Consider the following 23,621-nt stretch of genomic DNA (forward strand, 5'->3'; position numbering starts at 1 on the left):
AGCCATTGCACTACTGGGTATTTACCCCAAAGATACAAATGTAGGGATCCAAAGGGGTACGTGCGCCCCGATGTTTATGGCAGCAATGTCCACAATAGCCAAAATGTGGAGAGAGCCAAGATGTCCATCGACAGATGAATGGATAAAGAAGATGTGGTATATATACACAATGGAATATTATGCAGCCGTCAAAAGGAATGAGATCTTGCTATTTGCAACGACGTGGATGGAACTGGAGGGTGTTATGCTGAGTGAAATAAGTCAATCAGAGAAAGACATGTATCATATGACCTCACTGATATGAGGAATTCTTAATCTCAGGAAACAAACTGAGGGTTGCTGGAGTGGTGGGGGGGTGGGAGGGATGGGGTGGCTGGGTGATAGACATTGGGTAGGGTATGTGCTATGGTGAGCGCTGTGAATTGTGCAAGACTGTTGAATCACAGATCTGTACTTCTGAACAAATAATGCAAGATATGTTAAGAAAAAAGAAAAAGAAAAAGATAGCAGGATGGGAAGAATGAAGGGGAGTAAGTCGGAGGGGGAGACGAACCAGGAGAGACGATGGACTCTGAAAAACCAACTGAGGGTTCTAGAGGGGAGGGGGGTGGGGGGATGGGTTAGCCTGGTGATGGGTATTAAAGAGGGCACATTCTGCATGGAGCACTGGGTGTTATGCACAAACAATGAATCATGGAACACTACATCAAGAACTAATGATATAATGTATGGTGATTAACATAACAATAAAAAAATAAAAAATAAATAAAGTATTTGGACTGTCTTACGGTTGTGGATATTTTTTCCTTTGTTTTCTTCTGGAAGTTTTGTGGTTTTAGCTACTAAGTTTAAGTGAATGATTAATTTTGACTTAGTTTTTATGAATGATGTAAGTTGGGGAGTGAAATTCATTTTTTATCTGAATACTTAATTGCTCCCTATCATTTTACAAAAAGACTGTCCTTTAACTGTTGAATTGCCTTGGCCCTTGTGTCAAAAAAAAAAAAGTGTATTGTATATGTATGTGTAGGTCTTTTTCTGGATTACCTCCTTGGTTCCACTGATCTACAGTCAATCTACACCAGTATCATGTTCTGTATCACCAGTATCATCTCTTGATTATTGTGGCTTTATAATTTATCTTTAAATGTGATAACAAAAGTCTTCTAATTTTGTTCTGCATTTTCAAAGTTGTTTTGGACTCCTACATTCTTTAAACTTTACAATCAGCTTGATAATTTCATTTGTTGAAAAGGCTTCTAAAATTTTTATTGGCATATATTGATTCTCTGGGTCAGTTTCTGTGAGAAATGAGTTTTAGTTTTTTGAGTAGAAGTCTTAACACCTCTTTTGTTGAACTTATTCCAAAGAATTTTATGGTTTTGATGCTATTGTAAATTTTGTTATATTGTGAAAAATAAGTGTCCTATTTTATTTTTTATTTAAATTCAATTAACAAATATATAGTACATCATTAGTTTCAGATGTAGTGTTCAATAATTCATCAGTTGTGTTATTTTAGAACAGTTTTAAGATTTATAGAAATATAGCAGAGATATTACAAAAAGTTCCTTTTTACCGCACATCCGGTTTCCTCTATTATTAACATCTTACATTAGTCATAATTAACAAAACAAACCTGACTGTGTTTCTTTTTTTAAGATTTTATTTATTTATTTGACAATAGAGAGAGAGAGAGAGAGAGAGAGAGAGATCACAAGTAGGCAGACAGGCAGGCAGAGGGAGAGGGAGAAGCAGACTCCCTGCTGAGCAGAGAGCCCAATGCGGGACTCGATGCCAGGACCCCGGGATCATGACCCGAGCTGAAGGCAGCCGCTTAACCACTGAGCCACCCAGGTGCCCCCTGACTGTTTTATTTTTAATTGAAGTCCATACTTCATTCAGATTTCCTTAGTTTTACCTAATATCCTCTTTCAGCTGCAGGATCCAATTAGGGATATCACAGTACAGTTAGAAGTCATGTCTCCTTAACTACTCTTGCCTGTGACCGTTTTTCACTTTGTTTTTAATGACTTTGATAATTCTGATACTTTATGGAATGTCCCTCGGTTGGAATTTTTCTGGTGTTTTTCACATGGTTAGTTTGGAGTTACATATTCTAGGAAGGAAGACAACAGAGATAAATTGACATGTTCGTTACATTTTATCTAGTATAGCTACAATCAGTGTGCTTAACACAGCTGATGTTGACTTTGACCACCTGGCCAAGGTAGTGTGTATCCTGTGCGCCAAGTTTCTCTACTATAAAGTTACTCTCTTTTTTCCTCTTCCACACTGCACTCTTTGGAATGAAATTGCCACTGGTAGCCCTTACTTAAGGAATGGGCATCTATGTTTCCTCTTTCTTGAGGGGGAGGTATCCACATGTATTATTTGGAATTATACTGCACAGGAGATTTGTCTCATCACATTTATTTATTGATTAATCATTTATTTCAGTATGGACTTAAAGATACTTATTTTAAATTTTGGTTTATAATGTAATACTACTAATTTTTTTGCTCAAATTTTTTCAGCCTTGGACACTGGGAGCTCTTTGATTTGCTCCTCTGGCCCTTTGGTATACCTACATTGTTGTGTGCCTTTTTTATTATTATTAGTTTCAGGGGTAGAATTCAGTGTTTCATCAGTTGCATGCAGCACCCAGTGCTCATTACATCCAGTGCCCTCCTTAATGCCCTTTACCCAGTTATCGCATCCATCCCCCCACCCAGCTCCTCTCTAGCAACCCTCAGTTTATTTCCTATAGGTAAGAGTCTCTCATGGTGTGCCGTCCTCTCTGTTTTCATCTTGTTTTATTTTTCCTCCCCTTCCCCTGTTTTGTTTCTTAAGTTCCACCTGTGAGTGAAGTCATACGGTCTTTGTCTTTCCCTGACTGACTTATCTCACTTAGCATAATATCCTCTAGTTCCACCTTTTTTCTTTAAAGTTCTTCCTTACTTTCTGGTACTACAGGGTGATCCAGGCTCATTTTGTAGATCTTCTGCCTCCGACCTAGAATCAGATATTTCTCCAAAGAGTACTGGTTTCTTTTGGTGGAGAATGGTATTAAAAACTAAACTGAGATCTGGTGCAAAGGTGTGGTCGTTGCTGCTAGATGCTGTTATCGCTAGGTCCTTTAGCAGACAGACCAGGGAAATAAGTGTGTGTATTCTAACATGTATATGCACACATACCTATATGTTTTTCCGTGTGTAGCCGTCTGTGTTTATATTCCGGTAACCATGAGTTCACAGTGATGCTCCAGCTCTGACTCAGTACCACGTAGGTCATTCTAGCCTCTTGTCCTCATGTATCTGTAAATTCCCATTCCGCCAGTTTACCAACCGTTTATTAAATGGTTCACTGCTGGTATGTGTGTGTAGCAGTTTCAGAAATGTCAACCTGTACTCACATGGGTAACTACTCTCAGCTGAAGCCCAGGCTTATTTATAGTTTCTTTTGCCTTTAGTCTTACAGATTTCACTCATTTCAAAGTTACATAGGTCAGCACCTTGTATCCCGAGCCCCTCCCGGGAGGTTGTTCTATACATTTGTAATACAGTTAATTATTTTTATCATTTCTGTATTTCATTTTGGGACTCTCCCAGTTTCCTAAGGGATTTTTAAAATTTGCATGTATACAACAAAAACTTATGATGTACTATATGCTGGCTAACTGAACATAATAAAAAAATAAAGGTCGGTCTCTGTGCCATATTATTCTGTTTTTTGTTTTTGTTTTAAAGATTTTACTTACTTATTTGAGAGAGAGAGCTCGAGTGTGTTCCAAGGAGCGCAGGCAGAGGGGAGGGGCAGAGGGAGAGGCAGAGGGAGACCTGCAGGGCTCAGTCCCAGGACCCTGGGGTCAGGACCTGAGCCTACTGCAGATGCTTAACCAACTGAGCCGCCCAGGCGCCCCCCCATGGTGTTTATTTTTTTAATTAAAGTTTAGCTGACATGAAATGTTTTATTAGTTTCAGGTGTACAACAGAGTGATTCGACAAGTCTGTTTATCTTATGTCATGCTCACCACAAGTGTAGCTACCATCTGTTACCGTAAAAGCATGTTCTGTGGGTTTTAACCAATGTGTAATGTTATGCATTCACCGTATTCATTGCTATGTACTCAACAGTATCGTACATAATGATCTTACCACCCTCTAAATACCCTTTGTTTCATGTGTTTAACCCTCTTTCCTCCTCTCAGACCCCTGCAACCATTGATATGTTTACCATCTCTGCAGTGTTGTTTATCATGGAATTGGAATACTTTTCAGATTGGCTCCTTTGACTTAGCAACAGCCATTTAAGATTCATCCATGTCAGTTCAAAACTTGATAACTCATTTTTTCCTTCAGTTCTCTTGAGAAATAATTGACATACATCACTGTACAAGTTTAAGGCATGCAGCATGATGGTTTGATTTACATATATTGTGAAATTTTTACTATAGTAGTTTCAGCTAACATCCATAATCTCATATAGATACAATAAAAAAAGAAAAGAATTGTGAGAACTTTTGGAGATACTCTCTCAACACCCTTCCTGTGTATCATACAGCCCTTTTAACTATAGTCATCATGTTGTGCATTACATCCCTAGTATTTGCTTACATTATAACTGGAAGTTTGTACCTTTTTACCTTCCTCTGATTATCTCTCCCTCCTCCCCCTGCCTGGTAACCGTAAGTCTGATCTCTTTTTCTAGGAGTTTGAGTTTTTGGTATTGTTTTGTTTTGTTTTGTTTTAGATTCCAAATGCGAAATCATACAGTATTTGTCTTTCTCTAGTTCACTTAGCATAATGCCTAAGGTCCATCTGTGTTGTTGTGAGTGGTAGGATTTCTTCATTTTTTATGGTTTAACATTCCTGTGTGTGTGTGTGTGTGTGTGTGTGTGTGAGAGAGAGAGAGAGAGAGAGATAACTTTATCCATCCATCCATCCATGGATAGTTAGATTGTTTCCGTGTCTTGGTTATTGTATATAATGCTGCCATGAACATGAGGATATGGATATATTTTTGAGTTACTGTTTTTGTTTCCTTTGGATATATTCCTAGAAGTGGAATTGCTGGATCATATGGTGTTCTACTTTCAAGTTTTTGAGGATCCTCCATGCTGTATTCCACAGTGGCTATACCAATTTACAATCCCATCCAACAGTGCACAGTATTCTTTTTTCTCCACATCCACTCTAGCGTTTGTTGATCTCTGATCTTTTTGACAATGGCCATTCTAATAGTAATGAGGTAATACATCACTGTGGTTTTGATTTGCATTTCCCTAATGAGATTAGTGATATTGAGCATCTTTTTATGTACCTATTGTCCTTTCATATAGCTTCTTTCTAAAAAATGTCTATTTGGGTTCTTTGCCTATTTTTTAATTGGGTTATTTGGTTTGTGTGTGTGTGTGTGTGTGTGTGTGTGTGTGTGTGTGTGTGTGTGTGTGTGCTTTGTGTCATTGTAGGAGTTCTTTATATATCTTGGATATTCACCCCTTATTAGATACATGGTTTGCAAATTAGTTTCCCATTCTGTAGGTAGTCTTTTCGCTTTCTTTTTTTTAAGGATTTTATTTATTCATTTGAGACACAGAGATACAGAGAGAGAGAAGAGAAAGCATGAGCAGGGAGAGAGGCAGAGGGAGAGGGAGAAGCAGGCTCCTTGCTGAGCCAGGAGCCTGATGTGGCGCTCGATCCCAGGACCCTGGGATCATGACCTGAGCCGAAGGCAGACGCTTAACCATCTGAGCCACCCAGGCGCCCCAGTCTTTTAGCTTTCTTGGTGGTTTGTTTTGCTGCACAGAAAATTTTTAATTGGATGTAGTATCACTTGTTTATTTTTGGTTTTGTTGCTTGTGTTTTAGGTGTCCTGTCCAAAAAATCATTACCAAGACACATGTCAGTGAACTTCATTCCTGTGCTTTCTTCTGTAGGTTTTATGGTTTCAGGTTTACAGTTAAATCTTTAATCCATTTTGAATTAATGTTTGTAATTGCTGTAAGGTAAGGGTCCAGTTTTATTCTTTTACATGTGAATATCTAATCATCCCAGCAGCACTTATTGAATATTTTGGGCTCCTTTGGCAAATGTTAGCTGAGTTGTACATGCTTGGGTTTATTTCTGGGCTTCCCTGCTGTTCGTTTGGTCTATGTGTCTGTTCTATGCCAGTATTATATTGTTTTGATGACTGTAGCTTTGTAGTATACCTTGAAATCAGGAAGTGTAATGCTTCCTGCTTTGTTCTTTTTCCCCCAGGATTTCTTTGGCTATTCAGGGTCTTTTGTAGTTCCATATAAATTTTAGGAGTGTTTTTTTCTGCTTCTGTAAAAAACACCATTGGAATCTTGATAGGGTTGCATTGACTCTAAAATGGTTTTGGTAGTGAAGTTTAACAATTTTAATTCTTCCACCCCATGAACATGAGATACCTTTTCATTTATTTGTGTCTCCTTTGATTTATTTCAACAATGTCTTGTAGTTTTCAGAATAGAAGTTTTTTGCTTCCTTGGTTAAATTTATTCAATAAGTATTTTATTGTTCTTGGTGCTGTTGTAAATGGAATTGATTTTTTTTTTCCAGGAAATTTGTTGTTAGTATAGTAATTGTACTGATTTTTGTATCCTGCACCTTTACTGAATTACTTAATGAGTTCTAACAGTTTATTGGGTGGATCTTTAGGATATTCCATATATAAAATCATGTCATCTGCAAATAAAGACAATTTTACTTCTTCCTTTCCAATTTTGATACTAGACTTCTATTTCTTTTTCTCGCCTGATCTCTAGGACTTACAGTACTATGTTGAATAGGGGTGGTGAGAGTGGGTAATCTTGTCTTGTTCCTGATCTTAGAGGAAAATGTTTCAGCCTTTCACCATTTAATATGTTAGCTGTGGGCATGTCATATATGGCCTTTATTATGTTGAGATGTGTTCCTTCTATACCTAATTTATTAAGAGGTTTTTTAAAATCATGAATGGATTGGATTTTGTCAAATATTTTTTCTGCATCTATTGAGATTATATGATTTTTTTCTTTTATTCTATTAAAGTAATGTATTAAATTGATTGATTAAGTATATTGAACCTTACTTGCATTTCAGGGATAAATCCAAGTTGATCATGGTGAATGATCTTTTTAATGTGCTGCTGAATTTGGTTTGCGAGTATTTTATTGAAAATTTTTGCATCTATATTCATCAGGGATATTGGCCCATAGTTTTCCTTTCTAGCAGTGGTGTTTCCATATATGTAGATATAGATATATAGGTATAGGGTTTTGTTATCAGATAATGCTGACCTCATAAAATGAGTTTGGGAATGTTACCTCGTCTTCATTTTTTTTTTTTTTTTTGATGAATTTGAGAAGGATTGATATTAATTCTTTGAATGTTTGACAAAGTTTACCAGCGAGCCATCTGGTCCTGGGCTTTGCTTGTTGGGAGAATTTTGATTATTGACTCAATCTCCTTACTGGTATTTGATCTGTTAGTTTTTCTTGATTCAGTCTTGGTAAATTGAATATTTATGAGAATTATTTTTTTCATCCAGTTGTCCAGTTTGTTGGCATATAATTGTTCATAGTAGTCTCTTATGGTTCCTTGTATTTCTGTTATAAAGTCAGAATATTAGGTGTAATGTCCCTTTTTCATTTCTTTTCAAATTTCATTTAATTTTGTTGATTTGGGGTCCTCTGTTTTTTTCCTTTGCTTAGTCTAGCTAAGTAAGGATTTGTCCGTTTTGTTTATCTTTCAGAGAATCAACTTTTATTTTGGCTAATTTTTTCTGTTTTTCTGTTCTCCATTTTATTTCTGCTCTGATCTTTATTGTTTACTTTCTTCTGCTAAATTTGGGCTTGGTTTATTCTTTTAAGGCATAGAGTTAGGTTGTTTATTTGGGATCTTCTTTGCTTTTTAATGTAGATGTTTATTGCTCTGAACTTTCCTTTTAGAACTGCTTTTGCTGGATCCTATAAGTTCTGGTGTGTTGTGTTTCCATTTTCATTTTTCTCAAGAGACCTTTTTTGTTTTCCCTTTAATTTCTTCTTTGATCCATTGGTTGTTTAGGAGAGGGCTGATGTTTCCATGTGTTCATTTTCTTTTTGTTGTTGATTCTAGCTTTATGCTATTGTGGCCAGAGAAGATATTTCATATGACTTCAGTCTTGAATTTGCTAAACTTACTTTATGGCTTAACATATGGTTTATCCTAGAAAATGTTCCATGTGTGCTTGAGAAGAATGTGTACTCTGCCTTTGTTGGATAGAATGTTCTGTGTGTTTCTTTTAGGTCCATTTGGTCTACTGTGCTATTCAAATCCACTCTTACTGATTCTATTTGGATACCTACCCAGTGTTGAGAGTGGGGTGTTAAGGTCTCCAGTTATTTTTGTATTGCTGTTTATTTTCTCCTTTTAGCTCTTTTAATTTTTTAAAGATTTATTTATTTTTAGAGAGAAGGAGAGACAGAGAGAATGAGCAGGGGTGGGGTGGGGGGAGAGGCATAGGGGGAGGGAGAGAGAGAATCTCAAGCAGACTCCATGCTGAGCACAGAACCTGATCCAGGGCTTGATCCCATGATCCTGAGATCATGTCCTGAGCCAAAATCAAGGGTCGTCTGCTTAACCAACTCAGCCACCCAGGCGCCCCTTTTAATTTTTGCTCTATAAGTTTAGGTGCTCTCATGGTGGGCACGTAAATGTTTACAATTGTCTTATCTTCTTGATGGATTGTTCACTTTGTCATTTAGTAAAGACTTCTTATTTCTCTTTTTACCATTTTTATAGTCTGTTCTAGTGTTTTATAAGTATTGCTACATCTGATTTTTGTTGTTGTTACCATTTGTTGAAATGACTTTATTATCCCCTCACTGTTAGTCTATGTGTGTTTTTAAGGCCCAAATGAGGCTCATTGTTGGATTTGGTTTTTCATCCATTTATCTGTTCTTTGTCTTCTCACTGGAAAATTTAATACATTCACACTTAAAGTAATTATTGATAGAGAAGGACTTACTAATGCCATTTTGTTCATTATTTTCTAGTTGTTTTGTAGATCTGTTAGTATTTACTTATCTTTTGTCCTTTGGTGTCTTTTGTTATCAGTATATTTTGATTTCTTTATCAAGTTATTTTGTGTAATTGCTAATTGTAATCCCTTGTAGCTACTGTGAGGCTCTTATAGAATATCTTAATTATAATACCCTATTTTAAGCTAATAACAACTTCAATAGAATTCTTAAATATTACACTTTTATTTCTCCTCTCACACATTTTAGGTTATTATTGTTACAGTTTACATATTTTTATATTGTATAACTAATAACAGGCTATTGTAGTTAGTTACTTTTACTTTGTTCACTTTTTAAAGGTTTTATTTAAACTCAGTTAACATACAGTGTAATATTAGTTTAAGGTCTACCATACAGTGATTCAACACTTCCATACATCACCTGGTGCTCATGACAACCAGTGCACTCCTTAATCCCCATCACCTATTTCACCCATTGCCCTACCTACCTACCCTCTGGTAACCATCAGTTCGTTCTCTACAGTTAAGAGTCTTTTTCTTGGGGCGCCTGGGTGGCTCAGTTTGTTAAGCATCTGCCTTTGGCTCATTTCATGATCTCAGAGTTCTGGGATTGAGCCCCAAGTTGGGGTCCCTGCTCACTGGGGAATTTGCTTCTCCCTCTCCCTCTGCTCCTCCCCACTGCTCATGCTTGTTCTCTCTTACTCTCTAATAAATAAATAAATAAATAAATAAATAAATCTTTTTAAAAAATTATTTTAAAAAGTCTGTTTCCCCGGCCTTTACATGTTTGCATTGGTAGAGATGGTTCTTCACCAGTCAACTCATTTAGGTGTCTGGGCATGTCTGCTGGTAATATCCTTGGGCAGGTGGGGTCACTGTTATGGATAATTTTGGGGCAGGGCAGCTGTTTGAGCTTTGAGGACAGAGATGTAGGGGAGGGTGTGCCACTTGGTGAAAACAATTGGGTAGGACTGTTGGATTGATTCACTACCCATGTGAGGCTGTAGGATGGCATATGCAGTTGCCTGGATTCTTTGGTCAAGTGTACCAGGTGGTTGGGACTGGCTACTATATTCAGTAGTATATGGAGCTAGGAATTAGCTTCTCTGTTTTGCCAGGTCAGCAGGATGGGGACCCAGGGCCTGCATGGCTTATTGTTGGGTACCTAAATCAGGAAAGAGTGTGCACTGAATTTTCTGGTCAGGTGAGGCCACTGGTTTTCTCCTGCAGATGGGAAGAGCCATGGGCTGTACTCTCTGTTCAAGTGTCACTTTAAACAGGGCTGTTGGACAGGCTACACAGTTTTCCATGTGCTCTGGTTAGGTGCCCTGGTTGGGCAGGCTGAGGACTGTGTTCAGAAATGATGAATGGGGCTACAAATTGGTCCCCTGCCCTGGCTCAGTGGGAGAAGCTGCTCTGAAGCCCGTAAAGCTCTTTGTTTGTTGTCTTAACTCATGCTGACCCACACCCCAAGTCTTCTAACTGAGCAGTTACATTGGCTTTGCTCTGTGAACTGTCTGTTCTGCCTGCCCTTCTCTCCGCTCTATGGCTGCTAGGTGGCACAGCTCCTGGGTGTTACTAGCCCTTCCGGTCGGATGAGACTGGGAGCCACAGCAGGTGGGGACATGTCTCAGCTCCCTTACCTGGCCAGGAAGCAGGGGGGTGGGGGCGCTCATGCTAGGCAACTCTGTTTCCCAAACAGGCTTTCTGGTTGGCAGGGGCTGGGAGCTACCCTCCTTTCTTTTTATTGTTGAGTAATATTCGTATGCATGTACCAGTTTGTTTATCCATTCACCTTTTGAAGGACTTTTTGATTGTTTCCAGTTTGCAGTGATTATGAATAAAGCTGCCATAAAAATGGATGCGCAGCTTTTGTGTGGATGTAAATTTCCAATCAGCTTAGTAATACCTAGAGTCTGTTTGCTGGATTGTATGGCAAAACTATGGTTAGCTTTGTAAGAAACTGCCAAACTGTCTTGTAAAGTACTGTGCCATTTTCATTTCTCACCAGTCATTCCATGTTCTTAGTAGCCGTTGATATTGTCAGGTTTATTTTTACTTGTGTCTCTCTAATAGGTGTGTCATGATAGCTCAATGTTGTTTTAGTTTGCAGTTCTCTAGTGCATGTCAAGAATGCTGATGTCAAACATCTTTTCTTAGGCTTATTTGTCATCTGTATATCTTTGGTGAGACTTTTGTTCTAATATTTTCCTACTTTTTGATCATTTGTTTTCTTACTGTTGAGGTTTAAGAGTCTTTTGTATATTTGGGTTACAAGTCCTATATCAGATAGGTATTTTGAAAACGATTTTCTCCCAATTTGTGGCTTATCTTTTGGTTCTCTCTTTTTTTTTTTTAAATTTTATTTATTTATTTGACAGAGAGAGACACAGTGAGAGAGGGAACACAAGCAAGGGAAGTGGGAGAGGGAGAAGCAGGCCTCCCACCGAGCTGGGAGCCCGATGCAGGGCTTGATCCCAGGACCATGGGATCACGACCTGAGCCGAAGGCAGACGCTTAATGACTGAGCCACCCAGGCACCCCTCTTTTGGTTCTTTTAATAGTGTGGTACCAGATGATTAAAAAAAAAAAAAGATTTTCTTTCTTCTTCCTTCTTCCCTCCCCTCCCCTCCCCCCTCCCCCCCTCCCCTCTGACCTTCCTTCCTTCTGTCCTTTCTTCCTTCCTTCTTTCATCTTAAGCAGGCTCCATGCCCAGCATGGAGCCCAACATGGGTCTCAGTCTCACAGCCCTGAGATCATGACCTGAGCAGAAATCAAGAGTTGAACGCTTAACCAACTGAGCCACCCAGACGCTCCAGAAAGGATTTTATTTTCTAATGAGATTTAATATTATTAAGACAATATTTCTTTAATTCATCAAACATATTTTCATTTATTTCTTTAAACATATTTATTCATATGTATTTTAATATCTTTGTGTGCTGAATCCAACATCTAGAGTCAGTTTTTAATGATAGCTTCTTTCTTGAATATGGGTCACACATTCTCATTTTTTTTTTCCTCTCTGTCTCTCTCTTGGTCTCTCTCTCTCTGTCTCTTTCACTCTCTGTCTCTCTCCAGTAATTTTTGATTTTGTACTGGATATTGCTAAGAAAACATTTAAGAAACTATTGAGTCTGTTAATTTCCTCTGAAGAGTGTTAATTTTTGTTCTTGTAGGCAATTCACTTACTGGTGATCACTTTTAACCTATGTAGACTGAGTTTTATGCTTTATTTAGAGTGGATCAGTGAAAAGCCTGAGGTGTTCCCTCAGCTGCTCTAACTTGGTGGGTTTCAGCCTCCAAACTTTATTTCCCCTTACAGATCTTGTCAGGTCTTGGTGTTATTCTTTTTAGGATAGGTGTAGAGTATACCTTATTTTAGGATGCAGTCTTTACTCCTTTGACTTAGCTTCTCTGGTGTCTCAGCTCTACGTCGGGATGTAAATGGGGTATTCATGAGTTTTACCCTCTCAGGCTACATTTGACCTCTTGTGTTCCCCAGCCCTGCTTGACTGCTCTTCTCTTTATCCTGATCTCAACTCCTTAGCAGCCAGTAGGTCTCACATTGTCTACCCTGTATAATCATAGCCCAGTTTTTAGCCAAAGCCTTCTGGGAAACTCCAAAACAGGCTTTGGGGGGGACTCTTCTGTCCAATTCCCATATAACTGGGACCCCAGATCTTCAGATCTTAGTTGCTCCAGATTCCCAAACTGGGATCTTTTTCTCATCAGCACCGTGGAAATGCCATGCTTGGCACGGTCTCTGGCTCACTGTGCCCTGTCAGGAACTTGTTCCTTAGCAGCTGACAGGGAGCATTGTGGGCCTCACCTTAGGTGTCTCCTTTCTGCAGGCATCATGTGGTTTCACTGCATGCTAGCCAAGGTCGAAAAACAGTTACCTCATATATTTCGTCCAGTTTTATACTCGTTTTCAGGGGAGGACCCATTGAAATCTAAGGCCAAATCTAGGGAAAAAAGAAGTCTCAATAAAACAATATTTTTAAGTTTTTCTCATCTTTCAAGGACCCTATTAAATACTACTTCTTCCTTGAAGTATCTCCTAATAATGCCAGGAAGAATTAATGTCTTTCTCCCTTTCATGTCCATTGCTTTTTGCATTTCTCTGATCATTATGAAGCATGAAAGAAGTCTAGTTCTAGATCTGTGTATTTGAAGAATGCCATCATTGTATTACAGCTCATGACTGGTCTCCTCTGGAATGACAGGACTGGAGAGGGCCTGTAAGATTTTCTGGTTCTTCTTCAAGATCAGTGACCAGCAGGATGCATTCCCACATGCTGCATGTTTTTCTCCCCCATAGAAGGAAGCTTCTCAACAGGAAGGACTATATGTTTTTAATCTTTGTCTCCTCTCCTATGTTGAGCATAGTGCCTGACTCACTGATGATGATGATGACAGTGATATATATCTGCCAGGCGGTAGACCATACCTTTTATGTAACGAACAGTCATCTATATGGCATTTACCATGTGACAACTATTATTCTGAGCCCTTACAAATACTACTTTATGTACATTGAGTATCTCATTTAAGCCATACAGTAACTTTATGAAGAGCTCTATTATTGTCTCCATTTTATAGATGAGAAAACCGAGGCTTGAAAAAGTTGGATAACTTTCTCAAGTGCTCCTATATCTAATAGGTAGCAGAGTGGAGCTAGTAGGTAATCAGGGGATATTTCCCAAATTACAAAAAATTTCCATCTTCTACTTGGTGAAGCTTCACTCCACCTTAATGGGGAGTGGTATTTTACCAATGTCCATAGTGTGTACTTACCTCGCAGTGATTTGTCTCGTCTTTCCAGGTGGCTCCATACCCATATCCTGAGCCAAGGCCTTAGTGCCAGGACTGAACATTTACGGAAAAGGAAGCCCGGGGAGGATCAGTGGACTCCCTTCCACAATCTTCCATTTGATGGATGTGGAGCTGCCAGAGCTAGTTAGGGCTGTGTGGCTGGATCCAGAACCATAATGGCCCAATTATTGCTGATTGTTTGCAATCACTGCTTCCCAATTACATTTCGAGCAAAACAGCAGACTTTTGAAATAACCAGGAAGAATGCTGTGCTTTCTCTGGGAAGATAAATCAGGTAGATCAGGTAGTGAGCAGGTACAGTAGTCCTACCATATCTGTGGTTTTGCTTTCTGCAGTTCCATTTACCTTTGGCCATCCAGTCTGGAAGCAGATGGCTCTTCTGATGTATCGTCAGATGGTCAGCAGTAGCCCAAAGGTATATCACAGTGCCTGTGTTATTCCCCTCACTTCTCATCACATAGGTATTTTATCACCTCACATCATAAAAGAAGCAGGGTGAATACAGGACAATGAAATATTTTGAGAGAGAGATCATATTCACATAACTTTTATCATAGTGTTATAATAGTTATATTATTAGTTACTGGTTTTTATCTCCTACTGTACCTAATTTATAACTTAAATTTTATCATAGGTATGTTATGTATACTTATGGAAAAACATAGTCTATATAGGGTTTGTGGATATGTATATCCATGGTTTCAGGCATCCACTTGGGTCCCTGCAGATAAGGAGCAGACTACTGTACTACTCACACTTTAATTCAGATTCTTTGGAGTTGTAAGTTTCAATAAGACATTTTAGCTTAATGTATCAAGAAAATCTCAGCACGGTATTTCTCTATAGAGCTTCATCTTCTTCCTACCAGTGGGGATAAGGAGAGGGAGTTTTCTGGTCAAAACAGACACTGCTGGGCTCCAAATTGAAGCAAGCTAAGAACACAGGAACATCTTTTTTGTAAGGTAAGCCCTTCCCATTGCCCACCAGTGATAGGTAATAGCATTTTCCCACAGTAGAAGGAAGCTCTTGCCTTTTCATTAGCCTTTACCTTGTTATTTCTCTTAAATCCTGAAGGATTTTTAGAGGAAACCTAGCTGATTTCCAGAGCTCCTGTAAATGATTACTTTTGCCTCTTGTATGTACCATTTTTTTATGAGTTCAGCCAATCCCTAGTCCTTGTACAGTGTATGTGTGTGTGTATGTACGGGTGGGTGGTTGTATCCTGATGCTACACTGATTTTGAAAGCAGTTTCAGAGCACACACTTCACTGGTCCAAAGATTGGTGTTGGTATCAGTATGAAGAAATTTCATAGAGGACACAATTTGGAGAACCAGTCAAATGCTTAGTGAATTTACTATGTAGACCGTGAATTGAACTGTGATATGTGTTGTTAAGGAACCAATGAGCACTAGCCTTTGGAGTGAGACAGAATGGGTTCAGTTCCTAGTTCTGGTGCCTGTTAACTGTGTGACCTTGAACGTGAGAGTTAACCTTTCTGTACTTCATTTCCTCTCCTATAAAATAGGCATGATACATATGATGCAGGTGTGGTTTTTTCCATACTGCTAACAAAAGTTTACAAGAGGGCTCAACAAAAGTTAAACATGTTATCACTGTTTTAGGTGCTTTACATATATTATTTCTACTGATCTTTCTACATCTCTTAGAGACTTCCCTTACTTGTGCAGTTGAGGAAACCCAAAATTCAGAGAGTTTAAATGACTTGCCCCAGGCCTGGAGTTAAGTTACCAGCAAAAAAGGAATTGAACCTAGTTGGTCTGCATTGTTTTTTCAAATGCTGGAGGTAGCCTCCATAAAGTCAGTGAACACAGATTATAGGAGTCTGGAACAGGAAGTTCATCGTATTAACCACCTACACATGATGGTTGGAGGCCATCCACCAGCATTTCATGAATATGCCAGCTGGATGTGTAATCAACCTGGTATTAAGCAGCCATTTAAATAAATAAATAGAAAACATAAACATACGACATTTCTAGAGTGCTTGCCACATGCTAAACAATTCCACAAGTTTTTTTTTTCATGTTATCTCGTCCAATTCTCATAGTAACCCTGTAAGACTACCATTATCTTCCCCATTACAAGTGCTAAGCTGACATTTAAATGTTTATTCACTCCACGTCACAGGGTTAGTAAGTGGCACAGCCAGAACTTGAATCCAGGCCTGTCCAACCCCAGAAGCCTTATTAACTTGCTGACTGTGTTAACAGACTACTTTTCCAATCTGAGGGCTCCAACATAAGTTGCAAAGTCCAGGGAAGTGTTGAGAGCTCCACAAATGTTCAGCCTCAGCAGCCATCCTCATGTTGATCATGTTTAATTTTCTTGATTATTTCACATGCCAAGTAACTTGACAGTTCATTTGTAAATTCTTTTTTTTTCTTAAGATCTTATTTATTTATTTGCCAGAGAGAGAGAGAGAGAGCACACAAGCAGGGGGAGCCTCCGGCAGGCAGAGGAAGAAGCACGCTCCCCGCTGAGGAAGGAGCCCAGTGTGGGTGGGGCTCAATCCCAGGACCCTGGCATCATGACCTGAGCTGAAGGCAGGCGCTCAACTGACAGAGCCACCCAGGGGTCCCTCATTTGTGAATTCTGCACTAAAGTTGGCCATCAACAAAACGGAACAGCCCACGTTGGGTTCTTTTTATTATTAACTGTTAGGCACTTCTTTTGAACCTATTTGAATAAAATTTTGACTGAACCTGAATACTTACTAGAATATCTGGCAGTGCAAACTACTCCAATTCAGGATCAGGTTTGGGAATCATTTATTTGAATTAAAAAAAAAATCACAGCTTTTCTTTTTCTTTTTCTTTTTTTCTTCTGTAGGAAGATAAAACATTTTCTATACACCTCCTGAATTCAGGATGAGTTACTCTTCTATGACTAATACAAATAATTATTTTCCTCCAGGCTCATATTGTGACTAACAAAATGATGCAGGTAAGGGGTGAAGTATCTCAGCATCCTGAGAATAAAGCACTAGATTAAAATATAATTTGTATATTGTTCTTCCTTTAAAAAATACTAGATTGGCTCTTTAGACTGACAATTGCCAGGTTATGAAACAAAATGTGCTCCAATTCCTATGTAAAGTTGGGAGGTTTGACAGAAGGACTAGTGGATACAGAGTTGGGAACTTGGGCACTAATTCCAGAGGTGCCACCTACCTGTGTGACTAGAGGAAGCTGTTGCGTGCTGTCAGGGTCATCATGACTGTTCCTGGAACAGGAGGACTATAGGCACTGCATTATTTCACTTAATACTCACAAGAGTTTTGAAAGGTTTTGTTGGTCCCAATTGATAGAATAGAGAATTGAAACTTAGAGAGTTCATGTTTTCTTCCAAGATGTGTTGTAATTTGGCCCCTTCAAGGCAAAGTTGATTTTTGATAGCAAACGCAAATGTACGCAGGTCGAGAGGTCCAGCCTTGTCCTAGACACACAAATGATAACTAATCGATCACAGTTCAGTCAATTCTGGTCTTTCACATGGTTCTTGGGATGGGATTTTGAACTAAAGTCTCTAATAAAAATTGCATGGGGGCAGATTTCAAATGAAGTTGCTTGGAGGAACTGCCTATGCACCATGACTATAAATGCTGTTTGGCATCATTTAAATTAAATTGGGAATGTGCTGAATAGGGGACTGACTAAAATGTTAAGCTACTGTGCTTGAACCGTATTCGAGGACAGAGCTGAAATAAAAAGTGTAAAGCCAGCTGCAAAGGAGGAAGACATCAGGTCGGCTGCCTCAGCTGATGGCAGCTCTCCCTGGTCTCAGCTCCGCTTGGCAGCTCTCCTGTCCCAGTGGGCAGCTGCAGTGAGGAGGGGTGAAAGTCACTGAATGCGCAGCCCCAGGAGAGAAAGAGCCTGCTGGGTGGCATGTTATTACTGTCAGATGGGAATCATTCCTCCAACCAGAATGAATATTTTTCTAGTGATGTCATCTTTTAGCATTTAATTATATTTGTGAATAATATTGAAATATGTGTGCTTTGTCACTCTGAACATTTTGCAAACCAAGACACAGCTACCCATTTTTAATGGGTTCAATCTGCAATGTCTATAAAGATTCAGCTCAAGAAGAAAGATGAAGGCTTTTTGATCTTTCCATGCCGGTTATAGTTTTGTCTTGATTAATTCATTACTCATTCATTCAAAAAACACCTTCTGAACACTCACTATGTGGATAGTTTTGTATGCTTGGAATGCATTTGTGAACAAGACAGACCCCCCAAAGATCCTTGGTCTCCTAGAAATTCAGTTCCATCAGTTTACATTAGTAAGTGGAAAGAGCACTAGCTTTGGAGCCAACCATCTCTGAGTTCTGAAGTAAGTCCCACCCCTTCTTCGCCATGTGACCGTACCTGCCTGAGCCTTGCTTTTCTCATGGGTAAAATGTAGACTGGAATTCAGCTCACTGAAATCATGTGAGGCTTAGAACAGATAGTGGATGAAGCCATGCTTGGCCCCTGGGAAGTACTCAGTAATGCTACCTCCTACTATACCCTGACTTTCCTTCATATCACATGACCTTGCTTTCTGCTGTGTACCAGCCGGCTCCATACCCTGGAATTTGTTCTGTGCTCAAGGTGCGAAATTCATTCATCCTTTTCTCAGGGTTGTATTTTCAGTTACAACTGGCTAGAAACTAGCAGAAAGAAGTGTGTGTGTGGAGGAATGTTGGCATCCCTGCAAATTTCATCTGTTGACTCCCTAATCCCCAGTGTGATGGTGTTAGGTGGTGGGGCCTCTGAGAAGTAATTAAGGTAAGAGATCAAGAGGGTGGAGCCCTCATGATGGGATCAGTGCTCTTTTTTTTTCTTTTATTATGTTATGTTAATTACCATACTTTACATCATTAGTTTTTGATGTAGCGTTCCATGATTCATTGTTTGCATATAACACCCAGGGCTCCACGCAGAACGTGCCCTCTTTAATACCCATCACCAGGCTAACCCATCCCCCCCCCCCAGAGCCCTCAGTTTGTTTCTCAGAGTCCATAGTCTCTCATGGTTCGTCTCTTACAGAGCAGGAAGAGACACTAGAGCTTTTCAACTTTCATGTAGTGAGGAAAGGTCGTGTGAGCACACAGTGAGGTGACTGTCTACATGCTATGAAGAAGGTCCTCACTAAGAACAGAACCTGCTGGTACCTTGACCTTGGACTTCTCAGCCTTCAGACTGTGAGAAGGAAGTGTTTGTTGTTTAAGCCATCCAGTCTTTGGTATTTTTTTATAACAGGCCAAGCAGACTAAGACAAGTGAGTTTGATGCCACCTGGTAAGGTAGGATGGCGATTGGTGCTGATGCATCCATTTCATTGCTTTGAGTACAGTGATCCTCCCTGATAGTCACTTGGCATCTTAACAGGGGTTTTCACAACCATGTCTCTCCTTCACGGGCACCGTTACAGAGGTGGGGACTTCAGATCATGGCCAAAAACAGCAGGTGCTCCTAGAACAGGCCACACAAAGTAGTCTTCCCTTCTGCAGAACTCTGAATTACAGTCAAAGCTCTTTTTGTTTGTTTTCTCTTTGTTTTTCTTTTTTTTTTTTTTTTTTGGCAGGGCAGGGGTTAAGAGGGAGAGGGAAAGAGAGAATTCCAAGCAGGCTCCATGCCCAGCATGGAGCCCGATGTGGGGCTCTATTTCACATGAGATCATGACCTTAGCCAAAATTAAAAGTTGGACACTTAACTGAGCCATGTAAGCACCCCTAACCTCCTTTTGTTTGATTAAATTGTAGTTTATTATTATGTTTTCCATTGGCACCAAAAGTTCTGATTGACTTCAGAAAGGCCATTTCTTAATATAAATTAAAATCCTACCTCTTTGTACCTTTTTAACACTGATTTTCTCTTTGAATCTCTGTCTAATCTTGGGGTGCCTAGGTGGCTCAGTTGGTTAAGCATCTGCCTTCAACTCAGGTCATGATCCCAGGATCCTGGGATCCGGCCCCGCATCGGGCTCCCTGCTCAGCGAGGAGACTGCTTCTCCTTCTCCCTCTGCCTGCCGCTCCCCCCTGCTTGTGTGCTCTCTTTCTCTCTCTCTCTCTCTCCCTCTGTCTTATTTATCAAAATAAATAAAATCTTTAAAAAATGACTTCATGTTTAAACAGAAACTAATAATAACTAAGAAGTTTACTAATGACCTTTGGTACAGCTTAATCAATGGAGGTATTCATTTTCGTTTGCACTGTAGTTTTCAGGTGAGAGGTAGAAAGAGGAGGAAAATCTTTTAATTGTATTATATTTTTAATATCATATTGCTACAAATGTAATAGGTAATATATATTCATGATAGAAGATAGAGAATGAACAAAAATAAGGAAATAATATTCTTTACAATTCCAAAACCCTCTGATAAATATCATAGTCATTTTGATAGTTTATTAAAGACTAGTAATCTACTTCTATATTTATCAACTAGTTTATCAACCTAGGTAATCAAATTTATATAACATATTTTTTTCTTTAGCTCAATTTATTTTATTCCAGTTACATAACAGCATTTTAATAACTTCATAGTACTCCATTATATGGATGGATTATATAACTTAATACCTCTCTATTTAAAAAATTTTTTTTAAATAAATTCCCTGCACTGTACCTTTCATCTCGTGACTTATTCATTCCATAACCGGAAGCATGTAACCCATACCACCCTCCCATTCTTTACATTTATACCCCAGTTTTTTGTTTTTTTTTTTTTAATTTTTTTATTGTTATGTTAATCACCATATATTACATCATTAGTTTTTGGTGCAGTGTTCCATGATTCATTGTTTGTTCATAACACCCAGTGCTCCATGCAGAACGTGCCCTCCTCAATGCCCATCACCAGGGTAACCCATCCCCCTACCCCCCTCCCCTCTAGAACCCTCAGTTTGTTTTTCAGAGTCCATCATCTCTCATGGTTCGTCTCTCCCTCTGACATACTCCCCTTTTCTTCCTCTCCTGTTATCTTCTTCTTTTTCTTTTTTCTCAAAATATGTTGCATTATTTGTTTCAGAAGTACAGATCTGTGATTCAACAGTCTTGCACAATTCACAGCGCTCACCGTAGCACATACCCTCCCCAATATCTATCACCCAGCCACCCCATCCCTCCCACCCCCAAACACTCCAGTAACACTCAGTTTCTTTCCTGAGATTAAGAATTCCTCATATCAGTGAGGTCATGTGATACATGTCTTTCTCTGATTGACTTATTTCACTCAGCATAACACCCTCCAGTTCCATCCACGTCGTTGCAAATGGCAAGATCTCATTCCTTTTGATGGCTGCATAATATTCCATTGTGTATATATACCACCTCTTCTTTATCCATTCATCTGTCGATGGGCATCTTGGCTCTTTCCACAGTTTGGCTATGGTGGACATTGCTGCTATAAACATTGGGGTACACGTACCCCTTCGGGTCCCTACATTTGTATCTTTGTGGTAAATACCCAGTAGTGCAATTGCTGGATCGAACGGTAGCTCTAATTTCAACTGTTTGAGGAACCTCCATACTGTTTTCCAGAGGGGTTGCACCAGCTTGCATTCCCACCAACAGTGTAGGAGGGTTCCCCTTTCTCCACATCCCCGCCAACATCTGTCGTTCCCTGACTTGTTAATTTTAGCCATTCTGACGGGTGTGAGGTGGTATCTCATTGAGGTTTTGATTTGGATTTCCCTGATGCCAAGCGATGTTGAGCACTTTTTCATGTGCCTGTTGGCCATTTGGATGTCTTCTTTGGAGAAATGTCTGTTCATGTCTTCTGCCCATTTCTTGATTGGATTATTTGTTCTTTGGGTGTTGAGTTTGATAAGTTCTTTATAGATTTTGGATACTAGCCCTTTATCTGATATGTCATTTGCAAATATTTTCTCCCATTCTGTCGGTTGTCTTTTGGTTTTGTGGACTGTTTCTTTTGCTGTGCAGAAGCTTTTTATCTTGATGAAATCCCAATAGTTCATTTTTGCCCTGGCTTCCCGTGCCTTTGGCGATGTTTCTAGGAAGAAGTTGCTGCGGCTAAGGTCGAAAAGGTTGCTACCTGTGTTCTCCTTTAGGATTTGGATGGACTCCTGTCTCACGTTTAGGTCTTTCAACCATTTGGAGTCTATTTTTGTGTGTGGTGTAAGGAAATGGTCCAGTTTCATTCTTCTGCATGTGGCTGTCCAATTTTGCCAACACCATTTGTTGAAGAGACTGTCTTTTTGCCATTGGACATTCTTTCCTGCTTTGTCAAAAATACGTTGACCATAGAGTTGAGGGTCCATTTCTGGGCTCTCAATTCTGTTCCATTGATCTATGTGTCTGTTTTTGTGCCAGTACCATACTGTCTTGATGATGACAGCTTTGTAATAGAGCTGAAAGTCCGGAATTGTGATGCCGCCAGCTTTGCTTTTCTTTTTCAGTATTCCTCTGGCTATTCTGGGTCTCTTCTGGCTCCATACAAATTTTAGGATTATTTGTTCCATTTCTTTGAAAAAAGTGGATGGTATTTTGATGGGGATTGCATTGAATGTGTAGATTGCTCTAGGTAGCATTGACATCTTCACAATGTTGATTCTCCCAATCCATGAGCATGGAACGTTTTTCCATTTCTTTGTGTCTTCTTCAATTTCTTTCCTGAGTATTTTATAGTTTTCTGAGTACAGATCCTTTGCCTCTTTGGTTAGATTTATTCCTAGGTATCTAAAGGTTTTGGGTGCAATTGTAAATGGGATAGACTCCTTGATTTGTCTCTCTTCTGTCTTGTTGTTGGTGTATAGGAATGCCACTGATTTCTGTGCATTGATTTTATATCCTGCTACTTTACTGAATTCCTGTATGAGTTCTAGCAGTTTTGGGGTGGAGTCTTTTGGGTTTTCCACATACAGTATCATATCATCTGCAAAGAGTGAGAGTTTGACTTCCTCTTTGCCGATTTGGATGCCTTTGACTTCTTTTTGTTGTCTGATTGCTGTGGCTAGGACTTCTAATACTATGTTGAATAGCAGTGGTGAGAGTGGACATCCCTGCCGCGTTCCTGACCTTAGGGGAAAAGCTCTCAGCCTTTCCCCATTGAGAATGATATTCGCTGTAGGTTTTTCGTAGATGGCTTTTATGATATTGAGGTATGTACCCTCTATCTCTATACTCTGAAGAGTTTTGATCAAGAAAGGATGTTGTATTTTGTCAAATGCTTTTTCTGCATCTATTGAGAGGATCATATGATTCTTGTTCTTTCTTTTGTTAATGTATTGTATCACGTTGATTGATTTGCGGATGTTGAACCAGCCTTGCAGCCCAGGGATAAATCCCACTTGGTCGTGGTGAATAATCTTTTTAATGTACTGTTGGATCCTATTGGCTAGTATTTTGGTGAGAATTTTTGCATCCATGTTCATCAAGGATATTGGTCTGTAATTCTCTTTTTTGATGGGGTCTTTGTCTGGTTTTGGGATCAAGGTAATGCTGGCCTCATAAGATGAGTTTGGAAGTTTCCCTTCCATTTCTATTTTTTGGAACAGTTTCAGGAGAATAGGTATTAATTCTTCTTGAAATGTCTGATAGAATTCCCCTGGGAAGCCATCTGGCCCTGGGCTTTTGTTTCTTGGGAGATTTTTGATGACTGTTTCAATTTCCTTAGTGGTTATAGGTCTGTTCAGGTTTTCTATTTCTTCCTGGTTCAATTTTGGTAGTTGATACATCTCTAGGAATGCGCCCATTTCTTCCAGGTTATCTAATTTGCTGGCATAGAGT

The sequence above is a fragment of the Zalophus californianus genome, chromosome 5 (genome assembly GCF_009762305.2).
Source record: "Zalophus californianus isolate mZalCal1 chromosome 5, mZalCal1.pri.v2, whole genome shotgun sequence".
Taxonomy (NCBI): domain Eukaryota; kingdom Metazoa; phylum Chordata; class Mammalia; order Carnivora; family Otariidae; genus Zalophus; species Zalophus californianus.